We start from the raw sequence: 15,233 nt of genomic DNA, 5'->3' as shown, positions 1-15,233 counted from the left end.
TATGTTCGAGAATACGTTTCTTAGCCGGATGTATAGTACTTCCGATGTAAAAAGGACAAATTAGAGTATAAACACAATGGTCTGACAAACATGACACATGTTTACGAATTACAAAAGGAGTAGAGACAGTTGGAAATTGGATACTTTTTACATTAGTACTATTCTTGCAAGCTTTACATCTACCACAAATGAAAAATCCTTGGACAGGGTTCTCAATTCTGGGTTGTGGAATGAGGCTATTGCAAAGAGAATCATTCAGGGATTTGTTTCTTCTAAAAGTGAAACGCGGGAAATCACCCAAGGCATTTGCAAAAGTTTCGTCCGTTTTTAATACAGGCCAGAATTTGGAAAAGATCTTTCTTATTTCATTGCTTCCATTGTTATATGTAGTAATGAATCTGATTGGTTGAAGCTGTTGTGTGTTAGATTGTTTCTTCCTAATCAGTAGATTGGATCTATTGATTCGGGAAACTCTAGCCACTGCCTGATCGAGCACACCTTTGTTGTATCCTCTTTGGAGAAACCGCTCAGTCAGAACTTTAATTTCGCCGAAAAAAGCTAGATCAGAACTGCAGTTACGGCGAGTGCGTAACATTTCTCCAAATGGGATACTCTGTATTAGTTTCTTGGGGTGACCACTGCTTGCATGAAGCAAACTATTTCCTGCAGTCTCTTTACGATAAAGAGTACTCATCAATTTGTTATTGACAGCACTGATCCGAACATCCGAAAAATCAATGGAGTTGGGATCGATCCTGCTAGAGAATTTCAAATTCAATGTATTCTCATTCAGCATATTCACAAAAATCTGTGCTGTGTTCTCATCTCCTTGCCAAATACAAAAAATGTTGTCGATATATTTGATCCAAAGAATCACATGAGTTTCAAATAGGTTGATATTACTCACTATTTGTTCTTCCCACCAGCCCAAGAATAGGCCAGCATAACTGGGAGCAAAGTAGGTACCCATTGCTGTACCTTGTTTTTGTTTGTAAATAACTTTATCAAAAATAAAAAAGTTATTAGTAAGACAGATATTAATCATATCCAACAGCATTTCGGTATGCAGGAGATGAGATAAAGATCTTGCCCTCAAAAAATGTCTAATAGCTTTAATCCCAGATCATGAGGAATGTAAGTATATAAACTATTGACATCTAAACACAAGAACAGATAGTTCTCTTCCCAAGGAGTCTCATCAATGATACGCTGGGAGTGAAATTTTCATTTAGTCCCCTGCCTGCTGTCAGGCAGGCAGGGAAACAGATGCAAGGATTGCTCCAGTGTGAAGCTCACTGTGTGCACTGTTTCTTCTTCAATAATTTGAGTGATAATGTTTAATTTATATTTGTAATGATGCTGTGACAGTTGTCATAAGTGCTGTAATATGTGGAGTAATTAGCAGTATATGGCGAGGGCACGGGTTATAGTTACCTTTAAGGCACGGGTTATAGTTGCTTGAAAGAACTCTTCCTATAACTGCTCAATTTCTATTGATTTGCACAAGTAAATTCAGACTCTAACTTTAACGTCCCTGTAACCTTTGTTTGTTTCAGTGAATTTCTAAGGTTTTTTAAATTCTATTTCCTAACTATAATGTCCCTGTAACCTTTGGTGTGATCTAAAGTGATTTTCATTAGTATATGTTAATCCAACCACCACAGTGCATGGCCTTTGGCTGAGCGCAGAGGCAGTTGGCTGCAGAGTCTGGCCTGCAGCTAGGACCTGCCACCAAACCCCTTTAGCCATGCAACCCTATGCTGTGCACAACCTTTGGCTGTGTGCAGGAGGGGTTGGCCACAGGTTCTGGATTGCAGCCAGTTCCTGTCAATCCAAAGCCCCACTGCCCCCTCCAGAGGTCTGCCAAAATATTAGATTTTTTAGGTGGGGAGGAGGGCCACGCAGCCCCCACCCCAGGTCAATCTCAGCCCTGGAAACCTTATCCCCTGAGGCCCAGCCTATAATTTTTTTTTTCTTTTTTGGGGGAGGGGAACACACACCTCCTCCCCAGCCAAATGTGGCCCTGGGGACCCCATCCCCTGGGGTGTGGCCCAATTATTTAAAATTTTTAGGGAGCAGGGGGCCACGTGCTCCTCCTCTCCAGGTCCAATCTTGGCCCTGGGGACCCCATCCCCCAAGGCGCAGCCTAATTATTATTTTTTTGGGTGGGGAGGATGACTGTGTTGTCCCCTCCCCAGGGCTAATCTTGGCCCCAGGGATCCCATCCTCCGGGGCCCGGCCATGTGACCTGGGTGCCTCCCTAAGGGCACCCAGTCACAATATCGGGGACCGTGGGGGAATTTTCAAGGCCCTCATCGTCCAAGCTGGCCCCCCGTCTGTGGGAGCCAGCATTGCTGACACAGAAAGGGAGCTGCTAAAGCAGTTCCCTCTCTTTGGGAGCAATTGTTTCTTCTGTCTTTTTGTCTGCATCTTTGTAGGCAGGGAGAGAGAGAGAAAACCTCTGCTCCAATGAATGGATAGCTGTTTGACAGCTGTCCCTTGAGCGGAGCAGAGTGTTTGTTGTGGCTTGGAGGCAGCTGTCAAAGCTGCCACCAAGTCACAGCAACTAGCTATGTCCGGGGGTGGGCACCCCGGAACATAGCAGGAGCCGGCCCTGGGGGGTGGCTGTCCCCAAGGCTGTCAGTGACTTCTCAAGGTGGGGCCATGCGGCCTCCCCCAAATGTGTCTATTCCCAGTGAGGCAGTGATCTGCGGGACTGTAGGGGGTCTGAAATTGACCCCTTTCTATTTTTTACACTTTGCCACAGGGTGGTAGTGGTCCCTGGGGCTGTGGGGATCCATGTGAGGCCCCCACATGGTATTTATGTTTGCTCTGAGGAGGTGGGGGTCCCCGGGTCTAATGCAGGGGTTTATTAAAAAACAAGCATGGGAGCCTGCACTTGTTTGTGAAAAATGTTCAAGCAAATTCACAACAACGTTGCAAATTCGCAGGAAATATTTTTTCCAAAATGCGTTTTTGCTCTGGCACTGTCCCTTTGGGACCTCAGGACCCGAACTAAGGGGTCAGGTTGACTCTGCCCTGACCCCTTGTCTTTTTTTTACACTTTTTTAATGGGACTCAGCTCAAGCTGAGTCCCAAGATGGCTGCCAACACTTCCTGGTTTGAAGTGTTGGCAGCCAATCAGAGCTGTGCATTTGCCGTGCAGGAGCTCTTAATCTTTGCGAAGTCTTTGCGACCTCAGAAATAAAAATGTGTTGTCCCTTTAATATCTATAACAATACTGAACAGATTTACACCAAATAAGCAAAAGCACAATCTGAGTATCGAAAGCTAGCTTTCTGCCAAATTTAGTGTAATTCCGTCCAGTGGTTCGGGTTGTAGCCTTGTTCAAAGGTCCTATGGGAATTAACATCGGAAATGCAACTTTTTTGACCCCCCTTTTTATTAGCCTCCACTTCATGGATCACCCCAAAACTTTCTGTGTGCAACAAGAATCACCTGGGCATTTTTTGGGAAAAATTTGATGAACATTCATCAAAGGGCCCCAAAGATATAGACAAGTCAAAAAAAGCTTTTTCTATGAAAACATGATCCTAACTATAACTACCTAGTGGCAACCGCCACTAGATAATATATATATATATATATTCCCTTTCACTTACTTTTGCCCACCTTAGTTAGTCATTTGTTGCCCCGGATTTCCTTTTCCCAATTTCTTTTTGCCCTTTTTGTCCTCTTTGTTTTTTGCCCACATGTTTTCTGCCCAGCATATGTTAATCCTTGATTGGCAAGTTTGTAGGGATTTCCCTTGCCCAAACTAGCTGAGCCTAGATGATTTAAATTGCCTTAATGCTTATTAGAGCTCAGCAACGCTTATTTTCTGTACATCAGGTAACTCTGCTATTGTTCAATATTGTATTAGCTCTTCTAATGTTAGTTTGTTTGAACTTATTGCTTCACCTTGGCAATCCTTGGTGATATTGTATCTTTATACTTTGCCTTGAGGATTGTCTAAAGGGCTTTGAGTTTAAACTTGTAATAAACCCCCTTAACATTATTCCCGACTGGAGTTTTCCTTGTATGGCCACTTTAGTCATACTTTGTAATTGATTTAATTTGTTTTGAAACTTAATGATGTGTTCTCCACACCCTTATGCCGGGTCCAAAGATTCATTGACTTTTTCAGGCATTGATTCCTGCGAAGGAAGAAATGTGTCGACAGTAGAGGATAGGAAGGGGAGAAGAGTTGAGAGTGATGTAGATAGAAAGCAGGTACAGTGAGAGAGAACTGAAGGGCTGAAAGCAGTGAAAATCAAGAGGCTGGAGAAATTAACAGTTGTATAAACAAACTATTTGTACAGCTATGCAACTGAGCCAGGTGTGAGCTCCCCCTGCATCCTCTGGTTTTTACTTGCACAGTGTATTCAGCCCTGATGGCTTAGAGCTAGAAGCAAAGACTTGGACACTGTCTAAAAATGGTACAAATATTGTACAGCTTCTCATGTGAAAAAGTATCAATTAAGCTTAACACCCCTGACAGAAACACAAAGTCTCACATCCTAATCACTACATCATTCTACTGCTGCTAAATTCATCATTCCATAATATCTTATTGCCCTTTTGATTTGGGAACCTAGCGTTAGAATATGAAGTATCTGTGGCATAGCTAAATGAGAAAACAGCAATCTTTTCTCACAAGGACTCATAGACAGGCTAACGTCCTTTACATGCCGGAAAAATTGGGGATTTCATAAAATAATACATCTTCAGATTCCATGTTCATGTAAGTTAATGTTACAGCCATATGTGGATGTATCCATTTTCATACATTTTCCGACCGCAATTCCAGAGGGTTCATGTTTTGCTTTGAACATGCTTTCTTGTGTTCATTTCAGGCTTCAGGATAATAATGTAGCACTTTGGAAAAAATATGCAGAAGAGTAATCCAGAGCTTGAGGCCAAAATGGCAAATATCTCTACTGAGACCATAAACCTCCCCTTTGTGCTCAGGTATGCTGGGATGAAGGAGGTCCAGACACTGAGGAAGACCATCATGCTGAAGGTGATTAGTTTTGTCTCATTGAAGGAGTCAGGCAACTTCCTTGCCTGGAAAGCAACTAGGAAGCTCAGACAGGCTAATAAACCCAGGAAGCCCAGCATGCTGTAGAAGGCGGCCTGTGAATTCTCATTACATTCGAGGATAATCTTTCCAATGATGGATTTCATGTTCATTTCCAGGAAGGGAGGGTACAAGCCCAACCATGTAATACACACAATAACCTGAATCACTGAGCTCAATAGGACAATGAAAGTAGGAACCTGGAATCCCAGCCACCCCCGGAATTTACTGCCTGGCATCGTAGCTTTAAAAGCAATCACAACCAGGAGTGTTTTAGCAAGAATGCACCCCACACAAAAGGAAAAAGTCACTCCAAAAAACATTTGCCGGAAAAGGCAGCTCATCTTGACTGGTCGTCCAATGAATACCAAAGAACAAAGGAAGCAGAGCATGAGCGAGATTAGGAGCATGTAGCTCAGAGACCGGTTATTGGCACGGACTATTGGGGTGTCTCTGTGTTTGATGAATAATATCAATACAGCGGCAGTGAGAAGAGACAACAGAATAGCAATGGCTGCTAAGCCTGCTCCAAGAGGCTCATAAAAGGAGAGAAATTCCAGAACCTTTTTAATGCATTTATTTCTCTCTGAGTTTGACCACTGGTCTTCTGGACACGTATCACAGCTGATGGCATCTATAAAAGTGATGACATGAGAAAAATATATATAAATAAATACCATTTCCAAAATTTCTCATATTCCACATTTCTATCATGAAAATATTACGTACTCTACTTCTATCCTCCCAACATATTCCTTTTCACTGTCTCTAAGAAAGACGGCATTTTAGCATCTTTACACGTTTTAACATACTCATTGCATCTTTTAATTTAAGGAATTAGCATCAAGACTTCTTTAACCAGTATTATGCTTCGTTTAAAACAATCATAGAATTTGTACCTCCCGCCTAATATTCCTTTTGTCTCTAGAGGTGTATCAGCATACCATCTAAGTAGTACATCTAGTAAGGTAGTAAAACTGATTTGATGTAGCTTTTAAACTTAAAGGCAGTTTTTGTGTGTTTTATATTGGAATTGTGGGGAGCATATCAGGGTGGAGTGGTCATGTGTTAGCTTATTGGGTATTGTATTGGATAGAGGGGCATCTTAATGAGGAGCACAATTAGCTATGGTTTGTAGGAAAGACAGTAGCGTGACTGATCAACTTCACTCTCTATTAATGAAGGCCAATCCTGCCTTATTTCAAACTCTCCCTCACTCACGAGCCACCAGAACCAACCTGTAACCTGGATTATTTAGCCACGTTTCAAAAACACTGGCGCTAATGCCCTGTCAGCGTCCTTGGAAAGGACGCTAACAGGGCGGGGGAGGCGTAGGGGAAACTGGGGTTTGTGCGGCGAATTATGGCGCTACACTTTTCAGAGGCAGAAAACTGCCTTTTGCCATTTTCTGGCGCACAACCCCCATGGACATAAGACAGGAGCCATGCCCACCACACCAAGGGCTATGCCCAGGGTACGAATGTCCCCTGGGCATGGCCATTGGTGCCAGAGCCATGCAGGGCCACCGAGCGTGGTAAGATTAAAAAAATAACTTATTGGGAATTACCTGGTATGGGTCCCCCATCCTAGGTGTCCTCCTGGAGTGGGTGGGGGTGGGTGGGGGTGTCCCTGGGGCCAGGGAATGGCACCTGTGGGCATTTTCCATGGTCTCTGACCATGGAAATATACCTACAGGCCCCCTTACGCCTGCCCATAGCCAGACTTAAAATAATGGCGCTAAGCAAGGTTAGCGCCATTTAAGTGCTGGATTTTAGCACTGTGGGGATAAATATGGCACAAAGGCTATATCATCCTTTTCTGAACGGGAATACCTACCTTGCTTCTCATTGACGCAAGGTAGGTGTTCACGTCCAGAAAACGAAGTTAACTCCATTACTTTGGCACTAGACGTGTCTAGCATCAAAGTATAAATATGGAGCTAGGTTTGCGCAGAATTAGGGAAAAAAAAAGATGCTAAGTCATCGCAAACTGAGTATAAATATGGGCCTCAGTCTTTCATCGAGGCACACCAGCTGTAAAACACTCAGCATGTCTAGCTATGGGCCTTCTGCCACATGCACTGCATGGTGAACCTCTTCTGTTAGACCTGTGACGGCCATGCTTCTGTGAACGTTTTCCAATATTCTGCAGTTCTGTGCCACTGATAGTGCTCACCACTTACGTTGAGCATGAACAATGGCGATGAATTTACACCATTCAAAAACTCAACCAAGTGAGAACCAGGTTTTACATGCAATGTCATGCAAACTGCAACATGCTTTGTTTAAATGCACTATCAGTACATAGGTTTTTATGATAGATTCTACAGAATCTTACAGTGATTCCCTGATTACTCCAAGCTGAGTGGTATATTATTATTTGTGACATTTTGTTGAAACTGTATGGCACTCTTCATTCATTCTGTATGTATAAAGCACTCAGGTCTTTACATGTAGATATACAAAAATGCCCTTTTTACCTGGTAACCCCTGACTTTTTGCTATAATTTATTGGTGATGCAAGAACTCTGAACACTGGGAGCCGTATTTACAAGCTGCCTGTGCCTCCAGTACATCATTTTTTGGGATGCTGAAGTAGCACAGGCTGCGAGTTCATACCTACACAGCCACACAGAGCCACTTTGTGTGGCTGTACATGACCTAGTAGATATGAAGTAAGGCAACACAGCACAAGTCGCTGCATTGCCTTACCTTGCATCATAGAGACATTCCATGGGTGGGTGTACCCACATACAACCCATGGATTTTGACACATTCCCAAATTTACAAGGTTTTGTAAACCTGGGAATGTGTCAAAAGACTACGCCTTCCCAGGGGAGGTGTAAGGAAGGCTCAACGAGGAGAAATACCTTGTGATTGTTTTTGTGCAGGAAGGGAAACCTTCCTGCACGAAAACAATCATCTTCGCAATTCAGGCACCCTTGCGCCATGGTGCAATGGTGCCTGAATTGGCGATTGGCAGCCCATTGTGTGTCAGTGCAGGGGACAAGGGCAGGAATGTGGCATATCTTGTAGATACAGTGCATTCCTGCCCTTTTCTTTTGATGCAGGGCAGTGGTGCAAGACGGCTTGTGGCGCTGCCCTACGTCAAAAGTTTGTAAACATGGCCCTGCGTGCTGCCTTCCCACTGTATGTGCTATGACCTCTAAAAAAACATGTAGAAACGGATAGTTCCTAAATTGTATATTTAATTTGCCTGTATGTCTTTATTATATGGCATCCAGTGTACCCAGAGCCTTTAAACCCTTAGCTGCTAGGCCATCCCCTGGAAATTACCCAACGGCCCCCCCACACCCTTTTCTCCCCCGTCCCAATTCCCATACCTTCCCCTCCCCAATTGATGAACCATTTTTTGCTATTTGGAGTAGTTTGTGCTTAGTGTTCCATACATTTTTGTCCACATAACGTATCCACAACAAATTTATCCAGCATCCTGGGAATTCTAAAAGTACCCAGGGTTTGTAAACTGAGAAAATAGCCAACATATAGCTAAATGTTTAGTTTTTTGGGGAAAACAGGAAAAAAAGTGTTCTGGATAAAAGTGCATTTTTTTCATAAAAATGGCATCAACAAATAGTTTGCTGTGCTAAAGTCACCATCTTCCAAGATTTCATGAACATGCACAGCTGAATCAAAAGACATATTTTTTTACCACGGTTTTGGTACTTTTCAAAGAGATAGACCATTTTTTAGGGTCGAGTCTGTGAGTGCATGTGCTAGCGTGTGCGTCTCGCTTGCGCAACTCTGTGGTGTAGAGTACAGGGCTTGGAGCCCGCCTGTCGCTTGACATTTTGTTGGTTTGCATGACACTTCTTTACAGCCTCGTAATTCGTCAAGGGATGCCTGGCATCATTTCAGTTTCTCTGTGTGGAGCCGAGATCAAGCACTAATTGATACAACTTAATTAGTGCCCGTCCGCTGCTATAGACGTGATCGAGGTACTATTTGTGGTTTTTAACTTTGAGTGCCCCTCAAACAGAAGTCTTGTTTGTGACTGGGAAAAACTTGCCCAGCAGGCACAAAATTGCAAAGTTTTATTTTTTAAAGCTAACTTTATTGTATTTTGCCAAGTCATCTTTTCTCGGTTTCATCTCTTGTTTTCTTTTGTTTTAGCTCGTGGGAGCTGTTGTCAAAACATTACAAATAACTTGTTCGGAATATGCAAGACCTGTTGCATTGCAAATGCTGGTTGGGTTATGCCATTGGAGGGGTCTGGTGACATGATGGTAAACCAAAAGGCCAAAAGAGATTAGTAAATGTTTATAGATTCACAAGGCGACATTGTTGGTAAATACATAACCCATTAGGTATATGCTTGATACATGTAAAATCTAGTGCATAATGTCATTGGTTGGTGGTTTCAAGGCACAGTAAATAAGAAATGTACTACTCTTCAGCTCGCTGGTACTCGGTGTGTCGCACTTAGGAGGGTGAAAGCCAGAGTTGACCTTTTTAGGTCTAATCCTGTGACCTTCAAATCGCACGACGTTGTAAGTCACCCTTTTGAGTAAAAAGCATTTTTGGAATGAGGATAATGTTCTGTTTTACTGCTCCCAAACTGTGGAGGCAGAGAACAATGTTACAACTGGCTTGGAGTTCAGTCATTCCTAAATCTCTCAAAGTCTTTGTTCCCCTTTTCACATTAACCCTTTATTACCATCTTAACAGTTTTATACCCTGCAAAATGGATGACATCCCCTGCCGCTCACTCTTTTTTCATGTTGTTGCCACATACAGAACCCTGAATTCTCGTAGTTTATTTAGGTTTGTGAAGCCCGTTTAATCTTTCAATAAATCGAGTTTCTTTCAAGAAGCTAGGAAAAACTGTTCTCTTTTCCTACACTCAGCCTGCTTTAGATGGATACTTCGTGGGCCATGTTACGTTTGGGGTGTTACGGTGACTTTCATTCCCCTTGAAAATATAGCTATGTCAAGTACTTTAACATGTGCCCAAGCACATAAATAAATAAATAAATGTATTTAAAAAAAAGTTTTTAGCACTGCTGTGACCGAGGCCAGTCAATTGAAGCAGATGGTCGAGAGTTTGTGCGGGGATCTTGAAGTGAATCTAGACAACGAGATCCTGATTGTCACTCGCTCCTATTAATATTCATCTTCAGCCGTTGCTTACAGATGGAGGCATATCCCTCCATAATTACGCAGACGATACCCAGCTGAAAGTTACACGTACTGTATCTCTTGATTTAACTTTCCTACTGTACAGATATCGGTGCATAAAAACCTAAATAAGATAGAACTTGATTTTTTAGGTCAACCGCGCAAAAGCTTTGAACTGTTGTAATCTATCTGTGGGCTTTTAACCACCCACATAGCACGCCCATCACTATCAATCGTTCATGGGCTTGCCTTTCAAAAATCATTTGTTATAATTGGTAAATGCCTTACGTTTGTCTTTCCATGGGGCTGTTTTGTTACCACCTTGGACACCGAGCCTGTTACATGGATAATTGCTCATGGCGGCTGTGGCACTTTGAATCGGTTCACTTATGTCAACTGTTTTACTTTTCATTTGCAGTTTATGTGGCAAGAAAAGTCCAGTTAGGACTTTACAACGCTAATAGCCCTTAACTCCAGCAAACGCGAGACCCATTGCATTGCAAATGCTTGTCCTATTTTGTGTGCTTTCAACCCATACCATTTTGTGGAAGGAATGACTGTGGATATCTTAGGTGATCCAGGAAAGCTACATGTTTCTGGAAAGTAGACAAATGTCCAAATTCAGTAAGGGGTCATATGTGCAGATCCCTCAAGGTTTTCCCTGGGACCGTCAGACTCGCGCAGCGCTCTGGCCTCCATATTATGACCATGGCGGAGCCACCACAGTCTGAACGCCGGCACCGCCAGATTGCCGTCAATCGACAGCCTAACTTCTCAGTGGTTGTAATCTGCCAGGGAAGTGCTGTAAGCAGCACTGTCCTCTGGATTACGAGTCCCCTTTCGGCCAGCCTTTGCATGGAAAGTGGGTGTTGGGGCCCCATGGGGGTCTGTGCACTGCCAATGCACTTTGCCTGGGGAGTGTAGGGTCCCGCATGGACAGCTCGTTCGCTGTTGCACCCGATGCACTGCACCATTGTCAATGTTGTGGTGAGTTTCCACCCTCCGGCCCAGCAGGAAACTCGTAATAGGGCCTGCAGAGGGACGGCCGCATAGGCGATCATCCAGATGAGGGACTTTGGTGGGTGGCCTCCACCACCCGCCAAAGTCGTAATGAACACCTAAGTGTTGAAATAAAGAATTATTGAAAATGAGTATGGGAAAACAGTCACTTGTGATAATGTTTTCATCTGTAACTTTTTGTCACGATGGCCAATTTACAAAAGCAATGTACCATTACATTTTCTAGCCCCTTTTAGTTGTGGGGATACATAGGGTTTGTAGGTTTTCCAAGAATCCGAGGTACCTAGAGCCAACAACTAACCTGCATCATACAATATTTTTTCATTGTGTACTGAGAATATACCAATTCACATGGTGAAATCTGTAGAGTGAAAAATAGGTATTAAGGTAACATATGTATTTATAAAATGGGCACGAGATATGGAATTTAGGAGCAGTGCTTCTTTGTAAATCTCTGAATCTGTGGGTACTCGTAGGGACATATGATTTATATGTTTTTTTAAATGTCTTCTTTCTTACACAGTGGCTTCCATTTGGAAGGTGCAAATGCAGTGAAATCCAATTGATAAAAAATATCTTACTATTCTATGCTCCAACATGTCTTCTGATAAAAACAGTACCTCACTTGTGTGGGTGGGCTTAGTGCCCGTGACAAGAAATGGCCCAAAACGCAACCTAGAGATATCAAGGTTTACCATTCAAAACTGACCCATTTTATATAAACCAGGCAGCTGTGGATTTTGGGTCCTAGTTCAGCTGACACTTCAGGAAATCTAGCAAACATGTATATTTTTGAAAACTAGACACCTAGGAGAATCCAGGATGTTGTAACTTGTGTGGCTCTCACCAGGTTTTATTTCCTAGAATTCTGTGCAAACCTCAAACTTTGACTAAAAAAACAAATTTTCTTCACATTTCTGTGAATGAAGGTCTGGAATCTGCATGGAGCCACACACTTCCTTCTACCAAGCGTTCCCCTAAGTCTTCTGATAAAAATGGTACCTCCCTTGTGCAGGTTGGCCTAGTGTTCATGACAGGAAATGGCAGAAAACCCAACATGTATGCATCACATTTTTCCACTCAAAACTGACCAGTTTTTTGCAAAGTGGGTAGATGTGGATTTTGAGCCCTTGTGTGGAGATTCCCTTTGACCTCTGTTTGATCCATTCCTATCGCTGGCTTCAGGCCAAACACAATTGGTGCAGCGTTTTTATTGGCACAAGAGGGATAATGCTGGGTTGTAGGAATGTTGTGGATTCCTGCAGATTCAAGACGTTTCCATCACAGAAATGTAAGGAAAATGCATGATTTCAGGTAAAGTTTGAGGTTTGCAGTTGATTGGTGTTAAGAAAACCTCATGGGATTCACACAAGGCATACTACCAGTGAATCCCCTGTTTGTCTACTTTTCAAAAAGTCTGTGGTTGGTAAGTTTCCATGGGTGTGGGCCAAGCTTGGCCCCAAATCCTGCAACTATGGCTATTGCTGATCTCTCCACATAGCACTTTAGGGCCTTTTGTGTCAAGGTCTCTTGGTCCATCTACATGACGTAGGTACTATTTTTATCAGAAGACTTGGGGAATGCTGTGTGGTAGGACATTTGTGGCTCCCTGTAGATTCTAGAAGTTTTCCTCACAGAGATGTGAGAAATATTTGAGTTTGTAGTCAACGTTTGAGGTTTGAAGGGCACTTTGGGTAAGAAAAGGGTGTGGGTTATATAAAATGCACACCACCCTAGACTCCCCCGGATGTCGAGTTTTCAGAACTTTCTGGGTATGTTAGGTGTTTTCCAGGTGGTAGCCTACCCTAACGTAAGTGCGGCTGCACACCATTGCAAGTGTGATGATATTAGGAGTTAGCCCAGCTCTCCTAGCCCATATGCAAAAACAACACCCACAAGAATCAAATTTCCAGTTGCTTGCCACTGGGATGGGATGCTTTAGTCTGCAAGGGAAGAGGCAGACTGGTGAGGTTTTAGGGGTGAGGGTGCGGCCTGATTTTAAGATGGGATTGACCTTCCCATTTTTTTTTTAAAGATATATATTGCTGCCATAGAGTGGGCTTTTATTAGGGGTGAGGGCATTTCCATGTCCATTCTCTGTTTATTTTGAAAATAAATCCCTGGTGCCTAGTGTGCATTCTGCCCCTTGGGAGGGGGTTGCATTGGAGGTTATTGCCTCAATCTGCCCCTGGGGGGGTCATAAAGACTATTTCCTGTTTTTTAGGGGTTGGGATATGACCATGCCCATTCTAGGCTGCCCCACCCATCTATTTTTATTTTTAAAACAAATCCCTGGTGCCTAGTCTGCTTTCCCCCCCCCCCCCAGGCCAAATTAGGGGTAATTGCCCCCATCTGCCCCTGGGGAAGCAGAAAGACTGTTTCCCTTTTAATTAGGGGTGGGGGCATAGCCAAGCCCATTCTGGGCAGACCACACCTGTCTTTTTGTATTTTAAAAATAAATCCCTGGTGCTAGTGGGCTTTCTGCAGGCAGTTGCTCCATTTACCCCACAGGGAGGGAAGAAAGGTTGAAATTAAACAATTGGCCTGGGGGAAGCCAAACCCTTGCCCAAGGGTAAGGTCTGCCCTCCCATCCCAGGTGGCTAGTGGGTGGATATCTGCTTGGGGATTGCTCTCTTGTGGTGATCCCCAAGCAGGGATACCCTGAGCAGAGGTACCTTTGGAAAGGGGAGATTCTCTGCTTTTCAATGATACCTCTCCCATTAGAATCAGTGCTCGGGACTGAGATAGCCCCTCGACCACCGATTCAGTGAAAGTAAAACCAGCCCATCAGCTGTTTTTACTTTCACTTTTACTGCAATGACATCAGCATGCCCTGCGCACCGATCCACATTGAATGAAAAAAAGAAAAAAAAGGATCAGACTGCTCTGGAAGCTCTTTCTGAGCAGCCTGGTAAAAAAATAAAGGAATACCTCTGATGCTGAGCACCAGAGCTGCTTTTAAGTGCCTCACCAGTGTCAGCCAATGGCCAACACAGGCACTGAGGAGGTTGCCGACACCCACACTTATGGGGTTAAGTTAAATGTCTCTAGTGGACTACAGTACCTATTATGGCACTGATAAAGTGGCATTTCAAAGTATGTCTTCAGGCCTGCAGCCTGAGTGTGTAGTTTTAAAACTGCAAATTTGACCTGGTAAAATATATCTTTTGCCTGGCCTAAACCTTCCTTTTTAATGCTTATATTCACCCCTAGCGTAGGTCCTAAAGGCCCATAAGGAAGGGTGCATGGTATTTAAAAAGTAGGATATGTGCACTTAAGTTTTACATGTCCTAGCAGTGAAAACATTTCCAAGTTGTTTTTCATTTAGAAAAGGCTGGTTCTCCCATAGGAAATCACTGGGTTACATTACAATACTTTAAATCCATTCTGATGGTCAAGTCAGATTTTAAAATATTATTTTAAAAATACCATTCTTAGAAAGTTGACATGTTCCTGTCTGAAGCTTCTAGTAGCCCTTTCAGAGTGAATCTCCAACTGTCACTTGCCAGCTTGCAGGTCTGAATGTCTCCTAGGAAGGGGAACAAAAAGTCTGTGGCTGGGAGGAGGTGTAAACTCTTCCTGATAGGATGGCCTGGGGGATGTGCTCAACAACTGCACAAGATTCAAAAGTACATGCCTAAGCCTGCCCCTGCCATTGTACAACTAGTCAGAATGGCACCAATCCCAGAGAGGGGAGAACCTGTTCCAGAACTGATTTGCAGGGGAGTTTGTCATTTTGATAAGACACATATCTTGGGTGTGCCCAGAGCTCTGCACAAGGGTCTCAAGGGTCTGCCATATTGGTTTTGGTTAGAGAAGAGCACTGCAGGGTAGTTTACAGTAAAAACACATAGGATGTGCTGCATAACTAAGTAGGGACACCCCTTAAAACCTTTATCACATTGATTGGGGAGTGTTCAGGAGTTTCATCCACCTAAAGGCTGGCACTTGTCACAAATTTGGCACTCTAAGTGCTCTCTCCAAAACACCTCAGG

The sequence above is a fragment of the Pleurodeles waltl genome, chromosome 7 (assembly GCF_031143425.1).
Source record: "Pleurodeles waltl isolate 20211129_DDA chromosome 7, aPleWal1.hap1.20221129, whole genome shotgun sequence".
Lineage (NCBI taxonomy): Eukaryota > Metazoa > Chordata > Amphibia > Caudata > Salamandridae > Pleurodeles > Pleurodeles waltl.
This window is presented reverse-complemented; position numbering follows the sequence as displayed.